General features: G+C 33.2%; 1 pseudogene; it reads left to right on the top strand.

The window, feature by feature from the left end:
* The first annotated feature begins 505 nt into the window (after positions 1 to 505).
* LOC141424274 (uncharacterized) lies at positions 506 to 24,027 on the top strand (annotated as a pseudogene).

Raw genomic sequence — 24,027 nt, 5'->3', positions numbered from 1 at the left:
AGCAGAAGTGGGAGGGGAAAACAGAAGGACACTGAGGGCTGAAAGTGATGGAAATACACTGCATATATACATTTGAAGACAGCATAATGTAACCCACCAAACACTGTATGAAAGAGGGAAGTACGTGGGAGAGGGGTGATGGGAATATAATGGAGAGGTGAACTTATTCAAGGTACATGTGTGTATGTATGTTATTATCACAATGAAATCCACAAGTACTACTAATGTACAGTAAATCAAAAACTAGGTTAATATACGCTTAGTGGTAGTCCATTGATCTATACACTTAGCTTCCAACAACTCAAAAGAAACTATAAAAGAAATATGAACTAAAAAACCATCAAGAATACTAGGAAAATTGGAGGACACAAGATGTCCATAGATTCTGAATTAATCTAGGACTTAGTGACTTAGAAGATTGTAATTGTTTTGGGCTATCTTGAATGGAGGAAATATGGAAATGAGAAGGGAAATGAAGCAGTTTAAGACATCCCTCATGTTGAGTATGGCTGGGCTGGAGGATGTGCAACAGAAAACAGTATCAGAGATGCCCAGCAACCTAGAGTCTGCCCACAGTGAACTTGGATACCCCTTTGCCAGAGGCTCCCTTCTTTCTCACATGACAGAGGGTGAGGTCTAGTCCAGCTGGTAAATGTGGCTGGTTCTGGTGGTCAGGAGGGGAAAATGATTACTTGGAACATAAGAAGATAATATCAAAAGTTGTATTTATTCCCTATTAATTTTTTTAAATGAAAATGCTTTATAAATATATCTATAAATAAGCACAAATATGGAGGGTATGCCAAAAAAAGAAAAAGAAAATATTAGACTTTGTTTTAAAAATAAAGTTAAGAGCACCTATGGAAATATGCTGAAAAATAACCAGGTAGAAGTATGAATGTGAAACATGTCTCTGTTCAACATAAATAATAATGACATTATAGCAAGACAGTCCTTTAGAATATTTTTAGATAAAATACAATAAAATTTATATGGCTGATGTGATTTCTAGGATACTATATATATATATATATATATATATGTATACACACACATATATATATACATTATATACACATATATATGTGTGTGTGTGTGTGTGTGTGTGTATGCAACCATGTGTATGTAACCATGTGTATGCCACCCAAAAATATTATTGCAAACACTTTAAAGAGGTATGAAGTGTGAGCTCATGGGACTTCAGGCTTTTCATGGAAGTGTATGTTCCATAAATTTGCTTATTCGCCTCAGTTTTGTTTTATTCACACTTATGCCCTTTACAGACTTACAACATTTTGGAAGGACATTGCAAAAAGGCTTTGTATCATTGTAGACTTTATTTAAGCCTTCACATTTAGTAAGCTATCAATAAGAGGTTGCATTTTTACAACTTCAAGAGAATCTAAGCAACTTTTATTTTTAAACCATTCGATATTAACATTGATTATAAAATATTAACAAAGTTAATACTGCAATTCAGAAACATACAAACACTCTTATTTGTTATATTGAATGTATTACAGAAATTTATTCAAAGTAAAGTGTCTTATTTCTCTTGGATTGGATTGTCCCGTGAAGGAATCAGCAGTTCCTGGACTTGGGAAGATAATTCACCACCTCTTCTGGAAATGTAAGTGTCTAGAATAGATAAAAGCTGCTAAGTTCTATAATTACAGATTCAGGTTTATAGCCCAGAAAGCATTTAGGAAAAGAAGCACATATCTCCACATGTATATAGGCATACATATGCAAACACACACTTCTAAAGCTGAGCTCAGCTGTGGACATGAACATGGAGAAAGAGAAAGACTACAACTCAAATTCTTCCCCTATATTCACAGAATTACTCTCTAGAACTCCTGAGGGCCCTGAGGCATGGTCTATAAGAGGAAACAAAAATATATCACTTTAACTGTGCACCAGTATTTGTTATTATGTTTGCCTACTTTACAGATTTTATTTACTTTTGTGTTTTTTTAGTTTAAGTGATTGGAAAGAGTCAACGAAAGGAAACTGTGGAAGCATAACAGCAACAAGGATGGCAGCTATGGATTGTTCAAGACTCATGGCATATATCTGTGAGAAGAAAATCAATGATTTTGCTAAAAATAATGAGAACACAACCAACAAAACAGACAAACACAATAATTTTCCTTGTGAAATCCTATTCTCTTAGAAGTTCTTAGGGCTTTCTCAGTTCAGAAAATCTTTGCTGCTTATATGGGCTGTTCCTATAGCCAACCTCTGCTTGTGATATGTTTATATCTATTGGAATGAGGTGCCATAGCTGCCCCAATTCTGCCCCTTTCACATCAAGATGGTCCAAACACAGCATGTATGAGCACAAATTGATTGACTAAGAGTGTTTTCGATGATAATTAGGTAGTAGGGTTTTATATACCTTCTTGTCTACAACTCACAAAAATGTACAGATAATGCTACAAACTTCAGTAATGGCCATGCACATTTGGCTAGGAATTAACACAATAATAAATAAGGTCATTGTTCTAAGTGAAGGGTGGATGCATTATTATTTGATTCCTTACCTTTTTAGGAGAGAGACAGCATTACGTTTGAGGTAAAATAAAATAGTATCTTGAATCAGGTGTAAATATGACACCTGTATCACATGTAGCTTTGTGCTCACTGGCAAGCCCAATGCTCTGAGTCTCAGTTTCTTTATCAGAATAAGTTTTCAGGTGCTTTCCAGTGTAACGTTACCATTTTTGTGTTCCCACCAGTCATATATGAAAGTTCCATTTGTTTGCATCATTCCAGCATTTTAATTTGTACTGCCTTAATGAATAAATTATACTAACCATCTTTTATTGTGGTTTTGTCAATAATTTATCTACTATGATAGAGCATATATTTAAATTGTTCCTATTTTTATTCAGTTTTCTTAATGGGTAATGAGAGTTCATTTATATTCTGAGAAATAGTACTTATTACATATATGTTTTGCAAATATTATTTCCAACTTTTTCATTCATGTCCTTTATTCTCTTATGGTAGCATTAGAAAACTTTTAACTTTTTTAAAGAAAACTTTTAGACAGAAAAGTTTAGAGTTGCAGAAGTTTTTAGTTTGATAAAGTATAATTAATCAATTTTATTTGTGGTTTATGTTATCATGTGATAAAATATCTTTAGTAATTTATATTTTTTTTTGACAGCACTGGGGTTTGAACTCAGGGTCTCAAGCATGCTCGGAAGGCTGTCTACCACTTGAGCCATTCCACCAGCCTTAGTAATTTAAAGTTGAAATCTTTTCTCCTCTATTTTCTTTTAGAAGTTTTAAACTTTCACTGAATTCTGTATTTTTTGAAGATAGTTGTTACATAATATAAGATTTAAGTGAAGTTTTAATTACTTTTTTATTCATTTATGTTTTCCATGTGGACATCTAATTATTCCAGTAGCAGTGTTTGAAAAATGTAATCTGAAATACAATGGGAGTTCTGTCAAAAAGGAAGTGATCATTCATGTGTTGATCTTTTGCTATACCTTCTATTTATTCCATCCATCAGATATCTATTTTCTGTCAATATAGCATTATCTTCTTTAACGCAACTTTAGAGTAAATCTTGAAATTTTTTTAAAATGGGAACTCTTCAACTTATTCATATTATTGATTTTTACATTTTTTTAAGAAGAAGAATCATACCAAGTGACTACATCTTGATATTTCCATTCACCAATATAAAGAAGTAGAGTTCCTTAGAGAAACGGCTGATTCTAAGAGAGAGGCAACAACTATATAAGACAAGCATTGAGCATTTTTCAGTGCCAAATCATGTAAATGTGATTAAAATGTTGAGATTAAGATGAGCTTGATGGTACATATCTGGAATCCCAGCACTTTTGAGGCTGAGGCAGGAAGATCACAAGTTCAAAGCCAGATGGATAATATAGTAATGTTCTGTCCCAATAAACAACAGCAAAAATCACACAAAAATATTGGTATGATGTCAAAGGAATAAGGAGCCAAGTAAAAGAATCTCCATAGCCTAAGAGGAAGCACCATTAGCAAAAAGTTAAGTATAATAGTATTACATTATACCCTACAGTATAATATACATTTCTATGAATCTCCAATATTATTGAAATAACTGATTATGTAAAAAAAAGATAAGAAAAATCTGAATACATAAGAATTCTTGATAAATTATGCAGATATTCTTGTGTCAATGAGGTTTAGCATAATCCCCCTCCCTGAAGTATATATTGCATAACACATCTTTCTAGTTTAGTTCAAAGAACACAGCATGGAAGGATGAACAAAAAAATAAACTTCAGTGAAAAAATAAGACAAACACTATCTCAGTGAGAAAACCGTCACCTTTATTGATGCTATGTATTTTTCCTATGATGTAGTGAAAATGGCACTCTGGGTTCTTCTTTAGAAATACCTATGATCACACTCTTAAAAAATTCTCAGACAAATACAAATTAAGAGAGATTCTACAAAATACCAAATCAGTTCTACTCGAAATGATCAAGATTATGAAAAATAAGAATAGATTATCATTGCCAAAAAGTCCTGAGGACATATGGCAAGTTAGTGTAAAGGCATGACATGGGAGGGATCCTGGAGTTGAAAACAGGACATAGGAGTCAGGTGTGGTGGTGCACACCTGTAACTCTATCTACTCGGAGACGGGAAGATCATGATTCAAGGCCTACTCTGGCTCTTTAGCACAATACCCCATCTGAAAAAACAGAGTGGGCTTCAGGAAGGTAGAGTGCCTGCCTAGTAAGCACAATGCCCCCACAAAGGAAATAGGTAAAATATTGACATTACTAAATACAATATATTGATTTATTATAACAAATGCATATTAATATAATTTGTTAATAATAAGGGAAGCAGTATAGAATACATGAGACCCATTTAAACTGTTCTAAGACGTTAAAATCAGGGAATGCTATAGTCAAAATGTGTTCCCCACAAACTCTTTATGTTGAAATTTAATCCCCAAGATGATGATATTAAAAACTAGGAAATTCAAAGGGTGATTAAATCAGAATTGTTGAGCCCTTAAGAAGGTCATGGAACTTGTCTGCCTCTTCCATCATAAGAAGTATCAGGAAATCTCCATCTACATATTCTTTAATGCTTTTCATGTTATTGTAATTGTACTTTTTATTAATTTTAATGTCCAATTTCTCAATTTAGCATATAGAAATACACCCAAAAGAATCAGCCAGGTTACTATAGGAACACCTGCATACTCACGAATACTGAGGCACATTTCACAGTAGTCAAGTAATAGAATCAACCTAGATGGCCATCAACAGATGAATGGATAAAAAAAGTATATCTATATCTATAGATATAGCTATATATATACACATGTTCATATACATATATATATTCCTATTTTGTTCAGTCATAAAGAAGAAGGAAATATGTAATTTTTAGGAAAATGGATGGAACATGATAATTATATTAAGTGAAATCAGCAAATCTCACAAGGATAAGTATTGAAAGTGTTGCCTCATATGTAAAATATAGGGCAAGAAAAGCATTTGAAAGCTAAAGGCATAATATCAGAAATGCTGTGGCAGAAAAGGGTTAGAAATGAGGAGTGATAAGAAAAGATAACAGAGAGTGAATATGATCTAAGTATATTACATACCTGTATGGAAAATGTCATAATGAAAACTCTTACTTTTGTACAATTAATATACACTAATAAAAGGAAGCAGAATTGATTAGTACATAATTGTCCTTGTATCTGAAACCATGCTAAAGTCACTTACTAGTTTTAGGAGTCTTGTAGAGACTATTGAAAATTTCTATTATAGATAACAATGTCATGTTGCACATAGGCCGAGTTTTGCTTATTCCTTTCCAATCTGTATAATTTTTTTCTTGCCTTATTTCACTGGAATGTAATGATAAGTGGAGTGGAAAGAGTCTTTCTTGTACCAATCTAAAAATGAAGCATTCAGCCTTCATTATATTGTACTACTTTCCTTAGATTATTTATCTTGAAATGAAGTTTAATTGTGTAGTGATTTGTCTACATCTAGTAAGGTGGATATCTATCTTCTTTAGTTTATCAACAAGGCAGATACACTTATTTACTCTTCTTGCATTTGCAGAATACAGAACACCTCATTGTGATCTGTGATCTTTTTTTTATAAATTGCTTGAGTCTATGTGCATTTATTGAGGATGTTTGTGTCTGTGTTTTATGAATATGGTCTCTGGTTTCTTGTGTACATCTAGTTTTGTTTTGCAAGTAATATAAATTTTAGACATGTTGCTGACATATAGAAAGTATAAACAGCGATATAATTTCCTACCATTTGAATGAATCCTTTTCTTGATTAGGCATTTGTATGATTGCTATAGCTTTTTAATCTGATTTCTAGATTTCTCACACACCTATTCTTGCACATGTAGTGCATGTTCAATATTTCTGAGGGAATTTTAGCCTGGAGTTTCCTAGTCAGCCTTCTGCTGACATCCTTCCATGACCACTTTTCTTATGCCCTCACTGTGTTGATCTGTGTGTGTGTGTGTGTGTGTGTGTGTGTGTGTGTACAACTTCACCACATCTATATGTCCATGTAGCCACCCTTACAATCCAAAAACTTCTACGTCATCACAACAAAGATTCCTTCATGATATTCTTCACCCCTGTTCCTGACCCCAGGCAGTCAACTATCTCTTCCTTCTAAATAATATCCTGTAAGTGAAATCATACTGAATGTAAACTTCTGAGGCCCTTTGAGGCTCTTTTCTCACTCAGAGCAACTGTCCTGAGATCCATCAAAGTTTTGCATGTGTGAATTATTTGTTCCTTTTTAACACTGAGTAGTGTTCCACTGTACAGTTATATTACCTTTGGTTTATCATTCTCCTGTTGAAGGGCACTTTGATTACTTCCACTTTAGAGACATTGTAAATAAAGCTGCCCTGATACTTCATGGAGAAATTTTCTTATGTGGACTTAACTTTCATTATTCTGAATAAAAGCTCAAGAGCGCACTTGTAAGCAACTGGCCATTTCCCACAGTGGCACTATCATGCAATGTTTCAGATGACTGATTGCTCACATCCCCATCAGCATCACTATGTCACTGCTTTTTATTTTACCACTCTTTTAGGTGTTTAGGGACATTTCATTGTGGGTTGAATTTGTATTTCCCCAATGAGTCTTGATTGGTATTAAATATGTTGTTATATGCTTAAAATATCTTTGTAGCCCTTGATGACCCTTTTGGTGAAATGTTTGTGCATTTAGCCCATTCTCTAATTGGATCATTTGTTTATTACTGATTTCTGAGATATATCTGTATATTCTACATAAGGGTCATTTATTTGATAGACAAAAAATTTTGTCTAGATCATTTCTTTAACTTCTTCCTTTTAACAATGTCTATTTCAGAACTAGATTTTTTAATTTTAATGAAGTACAGTTAATTGACTTTTTTTCTCCACATATCTCACTTTTGCTGTCAAATTGAGGATCTGTTTGAATGGCTCTAAGTACCAAAATTTTTCTCCTACATTTATTTCTAAAATCTTTATGTTTTAGTTTTGAAATTTAATATGTGCATAAGATATGAAGTTTAGGTTAAGTTTCACATTTTTGTCTATGAATGTCCAATTTTCCCAGCACTATTTGCTGAGTTAAATAGCTTTTGTGCCTTTGTAAAAGCTAGTTCTCTGTTTTTGTGCCAACCTATTCCTGGGTGTTCTATTTTGTCCTATTGATCAGTGTGTCGATCCTTCTATCAATATTACTTCATTAATGTACCATCTTCTTAACTTTTCAAATCAGGTAGAATTGCCTCAATTTTTCCTTGATTTTCAAATGATATTAACCATTCTAGTGTCTTTGCCTTTCGGTATAAACTTAAGAATACTACACTGTATGTTTGCACAAATAATGCCAGGAATTTGATAGGAATTGTTTTAAACCTCTTGGTGAATTTCAGGACACTTGATCTAATTTATTATGCTGAGCCTCCCTATCTGTGACATGATATTTATATTTGCTTCAATAATCTGATTTCTTCAATCAATTCATATAGTTTACAGCATATACATGTTACATAAGAGAATCATAAGTATGCATTCATTTTTAAATTATTATAAGTGGCATCAAACTTTAAATTTCTATTTTATGTGATATTGCTAATATATAGCTAGCCTACCTATTTTGGTTTATATTTCATATGCTCCTTCTTCAACCCTATGAATTCTTAGGATAGGTCTTTAGATCATGTCCTAGATATTTTGCATGTTATATTCATGTGTATTAATTTTTTCTTTATGATTATTTGCATGCAATAGCTCCCTAATTTTTTCCTCCATCTCTGATATTCTTTATTCTATCTTGTGTTGTTTGCTGATAATACTGTCCATTGTGGTTTGTGTTTGAGTTATTGAAATTTTCATTTCTAACTTTTCAACTTGATAATTTTTTGTAATTTCCACCTGAAACCAGCAGGAAATTATTATAAAATTATGCTGCGGTAGCACTTTTACTATCTATAATTTAAGCACACCACATTAAAATGCACATAATCAAATTGGATGTCTTAGATTGATAAACACATCTTGATTGTGGTAGGAAAAATTAACTGCCTTGTCAATTAATTGGCCAGCAGATTTTTGCAGTGGTCTATAAACTAAAACAATAAAGGAGGAGAAATGGAATTGTAGTCCAATTCATGAAATGCATACATATTAATTTGTCTTTTATTACTATTACAAAGCACCATGGGCTAGTTACTTTAGGAGGAAAAGAAGTATATTTAAATTCTAGAGATTCAGCATCATGGTGAAGACACCAGCTTAGCTCCAGTGAGGACTTCATGACAGATGACAGGATCAGGTGCAAGAGCAAGAGATGATATCACAAGACAGGAAACCAGAGTGAGGGGAGTAATAACCTCCAGTAACTAACAACCCCCCTCCAGCATCCCTTGAACTCCCACCACCTCAACACAACCACAATGTTTCTAATACATGAAACCTTGGGGGACAAACCACACGCAAACCATAGCAGCTGTGAATGAAAAACAAAGGTTTGCAGTGGTAGAGATAGAGAAAGGAAAGGAGAGAAGAGTTCATAGCCACATTCTCAGCCCCAATAATAATAATTTAACTGTGTCAAACATCATAATATCTTCTATATGTAACAAGACACATTTTGAGTGAAAAAGGAGCTGTTGGAATCTTAGCATTTGCCATTGGTAATGTAATGATGTTGAGGATAGTGGCAAAGGTGGTCTTTGTTTTTTTCTGTTAAAATGCAATGTTTATTGAATTGGATTCTGTGCAAAACGGGTATGGGCCCTTTAAATTCTCTTGTCCATTCCTCTCCTCCGTTTAAAAAAACACACTTTTTTAAATAACAAAGATGTAAATGGGCCAAGACTACAGTCCAAATATGAATTGTATTCTCCCATGATCACTTGTAGAAGAAAAATACTGAAAACTTGTGGATAACAGGAGCAGATAAGATATAAAGCCAGGAAGCATTGCCTTGTGTGCTGCCTCACACTCATTAGTTTCACCTCTTCACTGGGGCTTGCCCTCTTCTACTTGGACCAGACTCTATTACCAGCAGAAACACCACCATATTGACTCAGGTATTACCTATCTGAACCTATAGCTGTTGCTTTAAGCATATCTCTCCTTTGCTAGGAAAGCTCTTCATTATTGGACACATGGCACAAAGAGTAGAGATTTTGTAAAGTCAGTAAATTTAAGCTTGATGGCAATAATGATGAAGAATTCAGGTTTAAGCAATCCTGTACAGGAAGAATTATCTCCTGAAATGTTTCTTTCCATCTGTATAATAGAAAGATATTTTAGCTAACATATCAATCTATTTCTTGTATTGACCCAGTGTGTTAATAGTGAAATGGTCACAACAGTGAGCCATGAATAATAATTTGTTCAGTCATATTTTTCTTAGGTATTTAATAGTTTTCCTGCATTTTATCCACAGCAAGTCTTTCCTTATGATATGACTTCTACATATTTGAGATATTCTAGACTTGGTAAAGGACTTAAAATGCATAATGACATATTTCTCTGTGTTTCAGAATCATTCCCAACCTATGAAGAAGTGAAATGTACTCCTTCCAAGAAGCACATGCAAATATATAGTGAGTATTTTTTTCCCAAAACAACTGAATCCTGGTGATTTTCTGTTCTCTGTTAAACAATTTACTCCCCAGAGAATTTTATTGTAATTAAGCATGTAAATTATGTCTCACTTGTTTTTCCAAGATTTGGAATATCCAGGATTTCATTCTCTAACAGTATTTTCTGATAGACTGTAGAGAAAGAATGTCAATCATTTAAAAAGAATTTGTTGTGTTACCTTTTCACACATATAGAAAACATACATGCTTTCGGAGAAAGAGTAAGTATGAAGCAGTATCAACATATTTGTTTAAATCTCCAGAGCAAAAAGAGGAGCCAATTTACTCAAAAGCTAAAAAATATTCTACAAACTCCAATCAGATAAAGAAAAGAAGCAAGTCACTTGGAGTACAAGGTAAAATTCATGCAGAAGATGAGTTTCACTGCCCTCTCACTTCAAGCAAGTTCATACAACTTGTGTCAAAAACCACTATTTGAAATAGGTAGTTCATTTCCCTGTTCCATAAGATTCCCTAAAATCTATTTAAAATTTTAACAGAAAAGAAAAGATGAGAGCCAAATGTCCAAGTTTACTGTGTTCTAGAGAATACTGATATATAGTTGGGCGCTTTCCATATACCTTCATAATGATCAAGTAGTGAAAGAATTCTTTTCCATATCTTAGAAACAGCTGTGAACCTCACACTATTTGAAATTCATTCTATGAAATGTTATGAAACAATATTTTGTTAGCATTACTTGATAATGTGTTTATGATAGCAATTTCTTCTGTGCACAACTGTGGCCATTTACGGTGATGAAGAAGAGTACAGCAGCTCCTTGTAAATAAATGTGTGTGCATGCATGTGATGCTTATAAAATATCTACTTATGGATCAATACAATTCATTTATACAATATTATTTTAGAAAGGTCTTTACTTTCTTAAAGGTAAGTCTGTATATCTAATATTCTAGTTTGTATTCACACCATTGAGATTATTTTGGCAAAGTTAGAATATTTGACTTCTCTAAGAGACAGAGGAAAGAGAACAGGGAACAGAGCCCCGGATCTCTCTCAGTATGATGCTCTCTCAGGCTGATCCATACGCCTTAAAGCTTGAGACATTCAAGAATGAAGGTCTGAACATTATGGAATTGCCTCCTCGAAGCCCTGATGTTAATTCAGTCTCTTCTCTTGATCTCTCAGCTTCTCTTTTTCTTTTGGGTTGTCCAAGGCAGGAGGCAAGAATTTGCACAAATTTTGCATTCTGGCAGTGTCTTCCATTCCCTTTGCCTGGCATCTCACTATCGTGATTCTTGGTGTCTTGTGCTTATTTCTTCTCATAATCACTGGAATTTTGGGATGTATGGGTAAGTTACTATGTTTGTGACCTAAGCCAAATATCACTTTTAAGAAATTAAAATTTTATTTTTTAAGCATCTTCATTCTGGACATTTAAAAATATTTCATCAAGCAGTCCATCATTTGGTTTGGTGAAAAATTTGTTGCAAGTAAGTCCAAATTACCCATCATTCTTGTGTAGTGCTGGTGGAATTTTGAAGAAAATGTAGATTCAGTTTTTATTATATGTAGAATCAGCACTATTGCAGGATTCAAAAAGAAGTCAAATTGACATCTCCCAAAGACAGTTGAAAGTATCAATTTAGTCTAAAGATTGTGTGTGGGATAAACACTGAATGCAAAATTTCTTATCCATTCTTTTAGTATTTTAATTATTTTTATTTAGATCTTTACCCATAAGCTTCTGTATGTCAGATGACAGTGTATCACAGAAGTGATTTCTTTCATCATCTTCTCTATAAAAACCTTAAAAACTGAATAAATAAATGCATATACCTATAGTAAAATATTAGATATGTAAGTAGATAAACTGAATATATTCAAAACTCTAAATTTACAATTTTAGTGTGATTGTATATTTAGTACAATTGGACTAAATATGCTAAATATACAATTGCTATTTATTTCCATGTCATCAAGTCAATGTTTCTGAGATTTATGAAGTTTGTTCTGTGTATACTACTGCACATATTTAAGATCAGTAACTTCTTTGAATATTGTTAAGAATCTGAAAAGATTGGCTTGATGATTTTTTCTGTTTTAACTTTTATCTGTTTCAAATTTGTGTTTAAATAATGAAAATAACATGTTAAGTTTCTCTTTACAGAAACAGAGCAGAGAGTGTAAGTTGTTAAGATATACTACTCATACTGGTGAAGAAACTAGGGATTTTATTAATAGATACAATATTTCATTATGATGTTTGTCTTGGCTATTTTCTTATTTGGTATGGTTTTCTTTTATAATTAAATTAATTTAAAACCTATACACAAAAACACAAATGTAGAAACTAATAGAGTGAAATGGGGTCTTTTCATACATGTATATGTTGTGCCATCAGCCTAAATGTATCCTATGTATCCTCAAACATCCATCAAATATTAATGGTGAAAACATTCAAAACTCTTTCTTCTAACTTTTTAAGGTACACAGTACACAAATGTTGTTTGTAATCACTGTTCTGTACAGTAGCATACTAGAACTTTTTTTCTCTAGTGACTACTTAGGATACATTAATCGATTTCTCTCATCCCTCCCTTTGGCCTTCTCCAACTATCATCTGGTGACCACCATTGTACGACGCTCCACTTCTATGAGATCAACATTTTTATATTCTACATATGAGTGAGATGTGGTATTTGCTGTTTTGCACCAGGCTTATTTAATTAGCATAATACTCTGCAGTTATATCCATGCTGGTGCAAACTACAGGATTTCATTCTTTTTATTGCTGAATACTATTCTATGGTGTGCATGTACCACATTTCCTTTAGCATCCTATTCCATTTCCTTTAGATATATACCCAGGAGGAGATTGCTGGATCATATGATAATTCTATTTTAATTTTTGACAAGCATTCATACTGTAAAAATTTACATTCCTATGAATGATGTGCACGAGTTCTCTGGGCCACAATCTTGCCTACAGAATACATTATCTTTAGTGTTTTTGGTAAGAGACATTATTACTGGAGCAAGGTAATAGTTCATTGTACTTTTGACTTGCATTTCTTCAATGTCTAGTGATGTTGAACATTTTTTCACACACATATTGGCTATGTGTGTGTCTTTTTTTAACAAATGTTTATTGAAAATACCTGTTTGTAAATCTTGATATTATTTTTGTTTTTGATTATTTGTTTGTTGATGAGTTTGGGGAGGTCCTTATGTATTCTGAATATGAATCCTTTGTCAGGTATAGTTTGCAAGTACTTTGTCCATTCTGTAGGTTGTCTCTGCGTTCAGATCACTGCTTGTTTCACCGTACAGAAACTTTAAACTTCAATGTAATCTCATTCTTCTACTTCTGCTTTTGTTTGCTGTGCTTTTGAATTCTATCCAAAAACTCCTTGCCTATTCCAATGTCCTGAGGCATTTCATCTATGGTTTCCTCTAGTGCTTTCTTGTTTTAGTCTTTAATCCATTTTGGCTTTATTTTTGTAACTGATGAGAAACTGGGACTGATTTCATTATGTACACATGGATACCTAATTTTCCAAACACTATTTATCCTAAATACTGCCTTTTTTCTCCAAGTGTTCATAGCAACTTTGTAGCAAATCCACTCCCTGTAGGTATGCAAGTTGACTTCTAGGCCCTCTCTTGGGTTCCATTGGTCTAGATGTCTATGTATAAGATAGTGTGGTGCTGTATTGGTGATTACAGCTTCATTTTGGAGTCAGGTAAGGAACGCCTCCTGTTTTGTTCTTTTTTTGCTCAAGATTGATTTGGTTATTTGTTTAGGGTGTGTGTGTTTGTGTGTGTGTGTGTGTGTGTGTGTGTGTGTGTGTGTGTCTGTTTCCATACAAATTTTAGGGTTGTATCTTCTAGATCTGTGAGGAATCTCCTTGTCATTTTGATAAAGCTTGCAATGCTTCTGTAGGGTACTTAGAGTAATATGGACATTGTAACAATATTGAATCTTTAAATCTATGAACAAAGGATATTTTTCCATTTGTGCATGCATGTTTTCTTCAATTTCTTTCATCAATGTTGCATAGTTTCACTTTAGAATTCCTTGAAATCATTGGTAGAACTTATTTCTAAGTTTTTTAATTTTTTTAGCTATGGTAAATGTTAATTTTATATATTTCTATTTCAGATAATTCATTATTTGTGAATGGCAACAATATGACTTTTGTATGGTGATTCTGTAACTTGCCATATTGCTTAATTTGTTAGTTCTAACAGTTTTGTGGGGTCTGGAGGGGATTCTGTATTTAAGATCATATCATCTGCAAGTAGCAACAACTTGACTTCTTTCTAACTTGGATGCACTTTATTTTTTTCTCTTGTCTGATTGCTCTAGTTATGTTGGATAAAAGTGGTGAAAGCAGGCATCCTTGCCTTGCTGCAGATTTTGCAGAGAAATCATTCACTTTTTCATCATTCAGTGAGTTATTAGCTGTGGACTTATTGTATATGGCCTTTCTTCTGTTGAACTATGTTCCTTCTATACCTAATTTGTTCAGCTTTATTTTCATTATTCTTCCTTTTCTTAAAAGTTCTATAGCTATAATGACAGTTCTACCAAGGCAATCCTTCTACCTTCACCACTAGCATAATATTTTTACTGTTTGAAAAGTTCTTCCAAGGCTTCTGGTATCTACATAATTATAAACATTGATAATATCCAGGCTATTCAGGCCTTTCCCAGGAGGTCTTCATAGTAGATCGTGCTATGAATAGGTTAGCTTTCTCTCTCCTCATTGACGTTTTCTTTTCCAAATGATGGCACCATTTACCTTTCCATGGGTAAAGCATGGAAGTTCAAATTTCTCCCTATACTGGACAACATTATTACCTGTGTTTGGATTATCTCCTTGTGGGTAGGACAGTTCCTCCTATTGTGGTTTTTGATTTGCTTTTCCCTAATGACTAGTGGTGTTGAGCATCTTTTCATGTGTTTATTGTCATTCATATATGTCATGCAGTGCAAAGTATATTCAAGTCCTTTTCCTATTTTTAATTGAATTGATTGGTTTTACTTATTGAATTGTTGGAGTTTGTTGGATATTCTGCATATGAATATTTTGCCAGATACATGACTTGCAAACATTTTCTCCTAATCTTTTCATTGCCTTTCCATTCTTTTGATAATAATTTTGATGCATACATAAATATGATTTTGTGAAATCAAATTTATAAATATATATGTGTGTGTATGTGTATGTATACTTTCATATATATATATATATATATATATATATATATATATATCTTTGTTTTCATTGCTTGTGTTTTGGGTATTATAGGTAACAAAACATAGTCATTTCCAAGATAATAAGAATTTGCACACAAACTTTATTCTGAAACTTTTAGAGCATTAGTTACTACATTATGTGTATAATAAATTTAGAGATAACTTGTGTTTGAAATGTAAGTATGGAATGTATTTCCAATAATTTAGATGTTAAGTTTTAACAGTATTTCGTATGTTCAGAATTACAGGTTTTATACCTTTTTCTTTGAGTGAGTTAATTCTTGATAATTTTTTTTGGTGATACTGAAGTTTGAATATAGGGCTTCATGCTTGTGAGACAGGTGCTCTGCTACTTGAGACAAGCCTCCATCCCTGTTTGCTCTAGTTATTCTGGAGATCACACTTGTTGTGTCTTATGCTTCTTGCTGTAACTGAGATGACAGGTGTAACTGAATATATCCAGCCTTTTTTACATTGAGATGGAGTCTTGCAAACTTTTACGGCCCATGTACGACTTGAACCACTATTCTCCTGATAGCAAGGATTACAGGCAAGAGCCACTGGTGCCTGACAGAGAATTTATTTTTGATACTATAAAATTGGAGGACATTTTTACAACTTTTGGTTTACTCATTTTTAATGACTAGAAGCAAAGGTAATATTCATATATACATAAATACAAATATATGTGTGTATATATATATATATATATATACATATCTGGTACTATGCAATTTTACAGAACGTGTTCATTAGTTCTTACAAGTTTCAAGTGAAGTACTTACAGTTTTCTATTGTCAATATAATGGAATCTATGAACAGAATTTTATTCTAATACTCTAGCATGGATAATTTTGTCCTATTATAATTTTCTTAACTATAACCTTTAGTGCAATGTTGATTAAGAGTGATGAAAATTCACATCCTGTACTTGATTCTGGAGGAAAGTATTCAGTCTTTCACCACAGGATGCTGCATAGTGTATGCACCACCACCCAAACATGGCAGTGATTTTAAGTCTTTTCTTTGACTCTCCCTGATCTCTTTAAGATATCAGCCTTGGTTGGAGTCCTATCTTACTGTTAGACCCTACGAAATGACTGATTTCACAATGCCCCAGGGGAATAAACTATTTCACAGTATGATCACTCTGTGTGTGTGTGTGTGTGTGTGTGTGTGTGCATGTGTGTGTGTAGGTCAACTTTAAGGTACAGTTTTTGAGAAAAATTTTTTGCCTACTGAGAAAAATCTGAGGAAGATTTCCTTTAGATGTCTCTTTTCTTGTTTCTAGCTGGCCACTTTAAGATTCCTGCTTTCATATTATTCCCAACTGATCAATCATTTTGGATTTCATTGTCTATCTCTTCACCTCCCATCCATTTTCCATTCATGGGACAAAAGCAAAGTGACTATCACCATTAATTACATGAGGCTTTGCAGAGCTATCTTTCTGCTCCACAACCTACATTGAAGGAACCAACCCATTTTCTAACATCCAAAAGCACCCCAAGATTTTCTCTGCAGTATCTCTTATCACATCTTGCAACTGCCTGCTTCTCATTATAATGACTGAGTTCTTGTGATTTTCATTGCTCTATCATTAAGGTCTAGTAAGATGCCTTGTCATGAATGACTTTTCAATAAATATGTATGGAATTACAGGCAAAGAAGAAATACCTAAAAAGGATTTGAATAAAAATGATCTTTTAAGCTAAAGATTAAATAGATGAAAATTAAAATTGTTCTGCTTATTCAGAACCTTGCTGTATTTTCTTTGAGCTAACCATGTAGAGTAAAGTTTTCCAGGATCGACAGAGAGCCCAAGCACAGAAAGATCCTTTGAAAAGTGTAACACAAGAGGACAGATCTACAGATAAAGATATGGTGTTCACAGACAAACCCTTCCACACAGATATTTTGTACGATTCAGCACAGAGAACAACAGGCCTCTTCTCTGTTGCTGTTAACTTCTTGATACTCTCCTTAAACTGGGTTTCCTTACAGACCAAACTAATAGTGTGCCCCAACTCTCATTCTTTTTTAATTGAGATATCAGCTATTCCCAGATATATATTTTCTGTGTGAATGATTGTATATTCTAAAGCTGACAAACACAATTTCTCAAAATAACACTTTTGATACAAAAACTCCCTTAAATCCCTCTATCATATTCTCTAGTACTTGTGTCCTTTAATAGATGTTTTTAAGAACTGAGTTTAGATCTGCTTTTTAACAATACATTTTACTTAGTCTAAGAATACAAACAAAACTGATCTCAATAGTAATTCTTCCAAGGAGAGGTTGTGAGCAAAAACACCAATGTTGGTACAAATATTTCCAGGAAAATTTTAACAATATTTTGTTTAGGTATAATATAAAATACAGATAAAAGTAATGTGACACTCTTTCTGGACCAAGGTTCTTTCCATAAAACAGAAATGAAGCCCATCAGTCTAACAAAATTAAGTGTTTACAGCACTAAAAAAGAAGATGCTTTAGTATCTCAGGCCAACAAATTCCTCTCAGGATTCACTCCATTCTGAGTTGATTCTGAGGAACTTCTTTTGTTTCCCAGGAAGGAGAAGCAGTACATGCACATTTCAATGGCCATATTGTGGAGAGAACTGTTACTATTTTTCACACAGAATGGAGACTTTTGAAAACAGCAGGAAATTATGCAAGGCAATGAACTCTAAACTTCTTAAGATAGAAGATAAAGAACTGGTGATGTATATTTCATTTCCATCTCATATCATTGCTAGTTAACTAACTCTTACTGTCTAATAAAGTGTGAGTGTCTTAGCTCAGTATATAGATGAAAGTTGAGTCAAATCCAGACAGAGCCCATATGAAAGTCAGAAATATAAACAGAAATAAAATAATTTTAACAATCCACCTAATTTTTTGCAATTAAAATTTCCATAGTGTTGCACGTATAAATCAAACAATTAGAAAATTTCAACTTATTATCTGACCTGTTTTGGCAATGAAAATGAGATGGCTCATATTGAATGTTTTAAGGAAATTTAGCTTCCTCATCTTGGAAAAAATTCATTACATATCTAAGAAAAGATAATAAATAGTGTGGCAATTGAGGTTGAAATAATAAGCAAAATTCTGAGTGAATTGAAATTGAAGACCAGTTCATTCTCATACTGATTTTAAGGTCATAGCTGCTTCCAGAACAAATTGAAAGAAATATTTCAAAATACAGCTAATCATTATGTTTTGTTTTGAAATTTTAGAATTAAAATACAGAGCTAATATCATATTTTTCTTGTAAGAATGCTGCTAACATTTTAGGTTAAGGATAATCTTTTAATATGTTTTCAAAAACAGTTTAGCACAGAGACATAAGAATCACTCCATTATAAAATGGAGTACTAGTCCAATTATCCATGTTTTGAGTTTCAAACTCAGAAAACAACTGTGAAAAATATGAGCAACCAAACACCAAAAAAGAAAAGCAAAATTTGAGACCAGAAGATGTCTGCAGAATCTGGATTAATCTAGAATTTGTACATGAGAAGATTTTAATTGTTGTTTTTGGCATAAATCTAAAAAATATCCACCTTGTTTTAAAAACACAATAAAAAGCATCTGTGGAAATATAAATAGGAAAAGGCGACCAGGAACTAGAGAAAAGTTTAGATCAAGAAGAATTAACCTAGAAGGTAACACACACACACAGGAAATTAATTTGAGTCAACTCCCTGTATAGCTATCCTTATCTCAACCAGCAAAAACCCTTGTTCCTTCCTATTATTGCTTATATTCTCTCTTCAACAAAATTAGAGATAAGGGCAAAATAGTTTCTCCTGGGTATTGAGGGGGGGAGTGGGTGGAAGGGAGGGGGTGGGGGCATGGGGGAGAAATGACCCAAGCCTTGTATGCACATATGAATAATAAAACAATAAAAAAATTAAAATAATTTAAAAAAGAAAGTAACAAGATAGAAGTATGAATATGAAATCGGCCTCTGTTATGCATAAATAATAATCATATATTAGTAAGAAAGTCCCTGGCAACCATATTAGACAAGAATGATATAATTCACGTAGTTGATGACATGATTTATGCAACTGTGTGCATAATTGCTACAGAAACATTAAAAAAATTGTGAGAAGTGTTAGCACATGGAAAATTTGGCTTTTCATGGAAGTGTCTGTACCTTAACATTTTTTTCTTACCCTTCCTTTTCATATATTTATAGTACTTGGAATGACATCATCAAAGACTTTGTGTGCAACAATATTGACAATGTACTTCTGACATGAGAGATCTTAACCTGATGTCCATGGAGGTACACAGAATCTGAAACCTAGATCAAGTGTCTAGACAAAATTTTTCTTAAATGCTTCCATATTGAAAATTTAAGTCCTCAAGAGAAACCTCTGAAATTGAATGCCAAAGGTCACATCTTGATACATATATATATGTATATGTATATATACACATATACACATATATATGTATATTTGGAAGGGTGAATGACATAAGATTGTGCTATATCCTCAAATGCATTGGGAAAAAGAAAGAAAATAAAAACTAAAATTTAAAAAACAAATGGATAAAGAAATATAATCTAGTGTCTGAAAACCTCATTTGAACTCCCTCTTTATTTGTTATTTGTGTGAATAGATCAACTATTAGATCCCACTTGGGAAAGATGAGAACCAGATAATAATACTGTCTACATTTTCTTCCCAACATTTTTATGAAATACATACAGGTGAATAAATGCACATAGGCTATGCAAAATTTAAAATACACCCATGTGTCATATGACACTTCCTCCACCAGTGATGGACAATGATCCCTTAAGATTATACCCAAGTCATATTATATACATCTTAGTTTGTGCAAGTCCCTCTGTTATGTGCATCCAATGACAAAGTTACCTAACATACGTTTCTCAGAAACTGCTCCCCTGTCCTTTAGTGACAAATGATTGCTGAAATAATACCAGTTACTTTTAAACTTGTCACATAATTATTCAGTCATCCAAGTAAACCCCTTCTGATAAGAAAAGATACTTCCATGCCCATTTCACAGGAAATAAATGCAGAATTCATGGAATAGAAATATGATTAACATTGTTAGAAATCTCATATTCATGACACTTAAACCCCAAAACACAAACCAGATTTTGTACAGAACTCATCTTGAAGCCACAAATGTAAGGCTTAAGGGGCAATTAAAAGGCTTCAGTCCTAAGTTTGGGTACATATAGCTCTACTACTTAAGCTTCCACATTTAACAAGGTATCAATAACTGATGTTCCATTGTTTTATAACTTCAAGAGAATCCACATGAAGTTGATTTTTACAACATGTGATATTCGCATCAATTATAAAATACTAAGTTACTTCAATTCAGAAACACAGAAATATTCTTACTTACAGAAAATGTACAATTTATTACAGAACTTTATTCAAAGCCAAGTATCTTATTTCTTTTGGATTGGATTGTCCCATAAAGGAATCAGCAGTCCTTGGATAAGGGAAGATAACTCACTACCCCTTATTGAAATGTAAATCTCTAGAAGAGTTAACAGCTAATAAATTCTATAATCACAGATTGTGTTTACAGCCTAGAGTGCATTTGGGAAAAGAAGTACACACATTGTGTACACATAGATAAAAAGCATATATATGCACATACAGACAAAGTCACACATTTGAAGGGATCAGAACATGGAAAAGGGAGAGAACCTTTTCACTCTGACTCTTCCCTTATATTCCATATATGCTACTCTGTTGGACTACGTTGGGCCCTCAGGCATGGTTTGTATAATAAAACATATATATATATATATATATATATATATATATATATATATAACTTTGAACCAATATCTCTTATTTTGTCTGGATTAGTCAATATATATATTACAACATTTCTATGTTTTTTTAACTTACTTTTGGCGATTGAAAGAGTCAACAAAAGGAAACTGTGGAATATAACAGAAACACTGGTGTCAGCTTCAGATTGTTCAAAATGCATGAAATACATTTGTAAGAAGAAAACTTCTTTACTTGCTAAAAGTAATGAGGCCATCAGCAACCTAAACCAAAAAGTCACAAGAATAATTTTTCCTTGTGTAAACCCAAACTCTTGAAGTTCTGAGAGCTTTCTTAAATCACTGTTCATATGGGCTGGATCTATCATGTAACCTCTGATAGTGATGAGCTGAAATCTACAAGAATAAGGTCCCACAGCCACACCAGTCTGCCCCTTTTCATATGAAGACTGTTCAACTATAGCATGTATGAACACAAGGTGCTGAACTAAGAGTGTCAGTACTTCTGAAGAGAATGAGAAAGCTGAGTTTTGTATACCCTCTTTCCATAATTCATGCAAATTTATAAGTAATCCTAAAACTTTCAGTTACTACTATACACAATTTGCTAGGAATTGATGTAATAATAAAAAAGTTCATTATTCTGTGTGATGTGTGTATCATTACTATTTGATTCCTAACTTCTAGGAAAAAACAATAAGGTGTACTAGAAAAAATACAGGAATATCTTTTTCCCCATTCATTATTAATTAACATATACTTGATGTACAAATGGATTCCATTGTCATGTGTCCACATATGCATGCAGTGTGCCCCTGATCAAACTCATTCCCTCTATCACTCCCCCTTATCTTCTCTCTCTCTACTTTTTGGAATAAATTCAACAGATTTCATTGTTCTATTCTCAAACATGAGCATAGATTACTACAACCATATTCAACCCGTACCTTCTCCTCCCTCCTCTGGCTTGTAACCATCCCAAAACTAGGCTTGTTTTACATTTCTGTTACTCATTCTTGAGAGAAAACAGTTTAGGTCATTTCCCTTAATATCATGATCTATAGTCCATCCATTCTCCTACAAAACACATACTTTCATTTTCTTTCTGGCTGAATAATTTTGTACATAAATGGTCACAGCATATCACATTTTCTTTACTCATTAATCTTATGTGGGCACCCAGACTGATTCATATTTTGAACTAAGGGTAAGTTTGACATCTGCATCATACCTAATAACTTTGTGCTCACTGGCAAGTACAAGCTCTGAGTCTCATTTCCCTTATCAGGAAAAAATTTACAGGCTGTTCTCCAATTTGGCTGCATTATTTTTGTTTCCCTCTAGACATACTGAAAGATGTATTTTTTTACATGCTGCCAACACTTGTGTCCATTTATAAAACCATTTTAATAAAGACATAGAACTATTTATTTGTAATTTTAATGTTATTCTCTATCTAAAAAACTATAATCAACATTGCTTCTTGTGTTTGTGCCAACCATATATCTACTATAATCCTATCTAAGGCCTCCTGAGTGTCTGGAATTACAGATATACACTACTATTCCCAGCTTATTTGTTCAAGGCTGGCCTTGAACTCTGATCCTCCAGATTTCCACCTTCCAACTAGCTGGGATTATAGGTGTAATCCAGTGTGCCTGACCTGTTCATTCTCTAATTATTGAATTATAAGTTTTCTTCACATATTGATGGCACTAATAGTTAATTGTGTATGTGCTTTCTACATATTACCTTCTATTCTGTCATTCTTGTTTTTTGTTCTCTTAAAAACCAGTGTCTTTAGAAAAAACACTAAAGTTTTAGACAGTTTTTAATTTGATAAAATACAGTCAAGTTTTATTCATGATCATTTTGTGCTAAGAAATATTTACTAAAATAATATTAAAATCTTTTCTCTATTTTCTTCTAAAGTTTTAAGTTTGCACTGAATTCTACACTGCCTAGTAAGCTAATTTTTATATGATACAACACTTAGGTAAAGTTATTTTCCCTTCTTATTTATTTGCTTTTTGAATATAGATAGCTAATTATTCTAGCAACTGTTTTTGAAAATATTATTCTCTTATCAAATATAATGGGGGAGCTTAAACTTGGCATGTTGGAGGACGCTGGCAGTGCCCTAAGGCCAGGGAAGTTTTCCAGCTTATAGACACGGGATGCTTGTCACCAGACACTGAAGAAGAAAGAATAATCTAGAGGAAAAAAAATGCCAAATACGGTCACCTTTGAGCAGTTCTTCAGACAGTATAACATAGAGCCAAAACAAAGGTTGAGGAAACTAAAGATCAAAGTCAAGATATTGGTCCAGAAATCTTCAGTCCCAGTTATATTCTTATGATAGAAGTACAGGCATTGATCAACACCAGCAATTCTTATGGCTCTAGAAGAAAACAAAGCCTAAGTCATTCAAGGAAGGGATCCAGGAAAATCCTATAGCATTCAAAGGTCTACTTCAAAAAGCGAACAAGATTTATGTCAAGACCTCATCCATGTTCCCATAGTCCAAGCAGTGAAAGTCATAGAAGAACCCAAAGTTGATCTCAGGACAGAGAAAGCCATAAAGGCAGAGATAAAGAGAAAAGAGAAAAAGAGAAGGAAAAAGTCAAGGACAAGGAATTGCACAACATCAAATTGGTGAATCTGGAAACATCAAAGCTAGATTAAAACATTTTATAGCAGCTCAGCAGGCCAAAGCCAGGATACAACTTGTCCTTGAAGCTGCTGGAAAAGGTGATAAAGCACTGAAAGTCAAAGAAAAAAATGAAGAAGAATCAAAGAGAAGAAAGGAGGAAACTTAA

The sequence above is a fragment of the Castor canadensis genome, chromosome 6, assembly GCF_047511655.1.
Source record: "Castor canadensis chromosome 6, mCasCan1.hap1v2, whole genome shotgun sequence".
In the NCBI taxonomy this organism is placed as follows: domain Eukaryota; kingdom Metazoa; phylum Chordata; class Mammalia; order Rodentia; family Castoridae; genus Castor; species Castor canadensis.
Note: the sequence above shows the minus strand (reverse complement) of the source record. Positions and strands in the feature narration are given on the sequence as shown.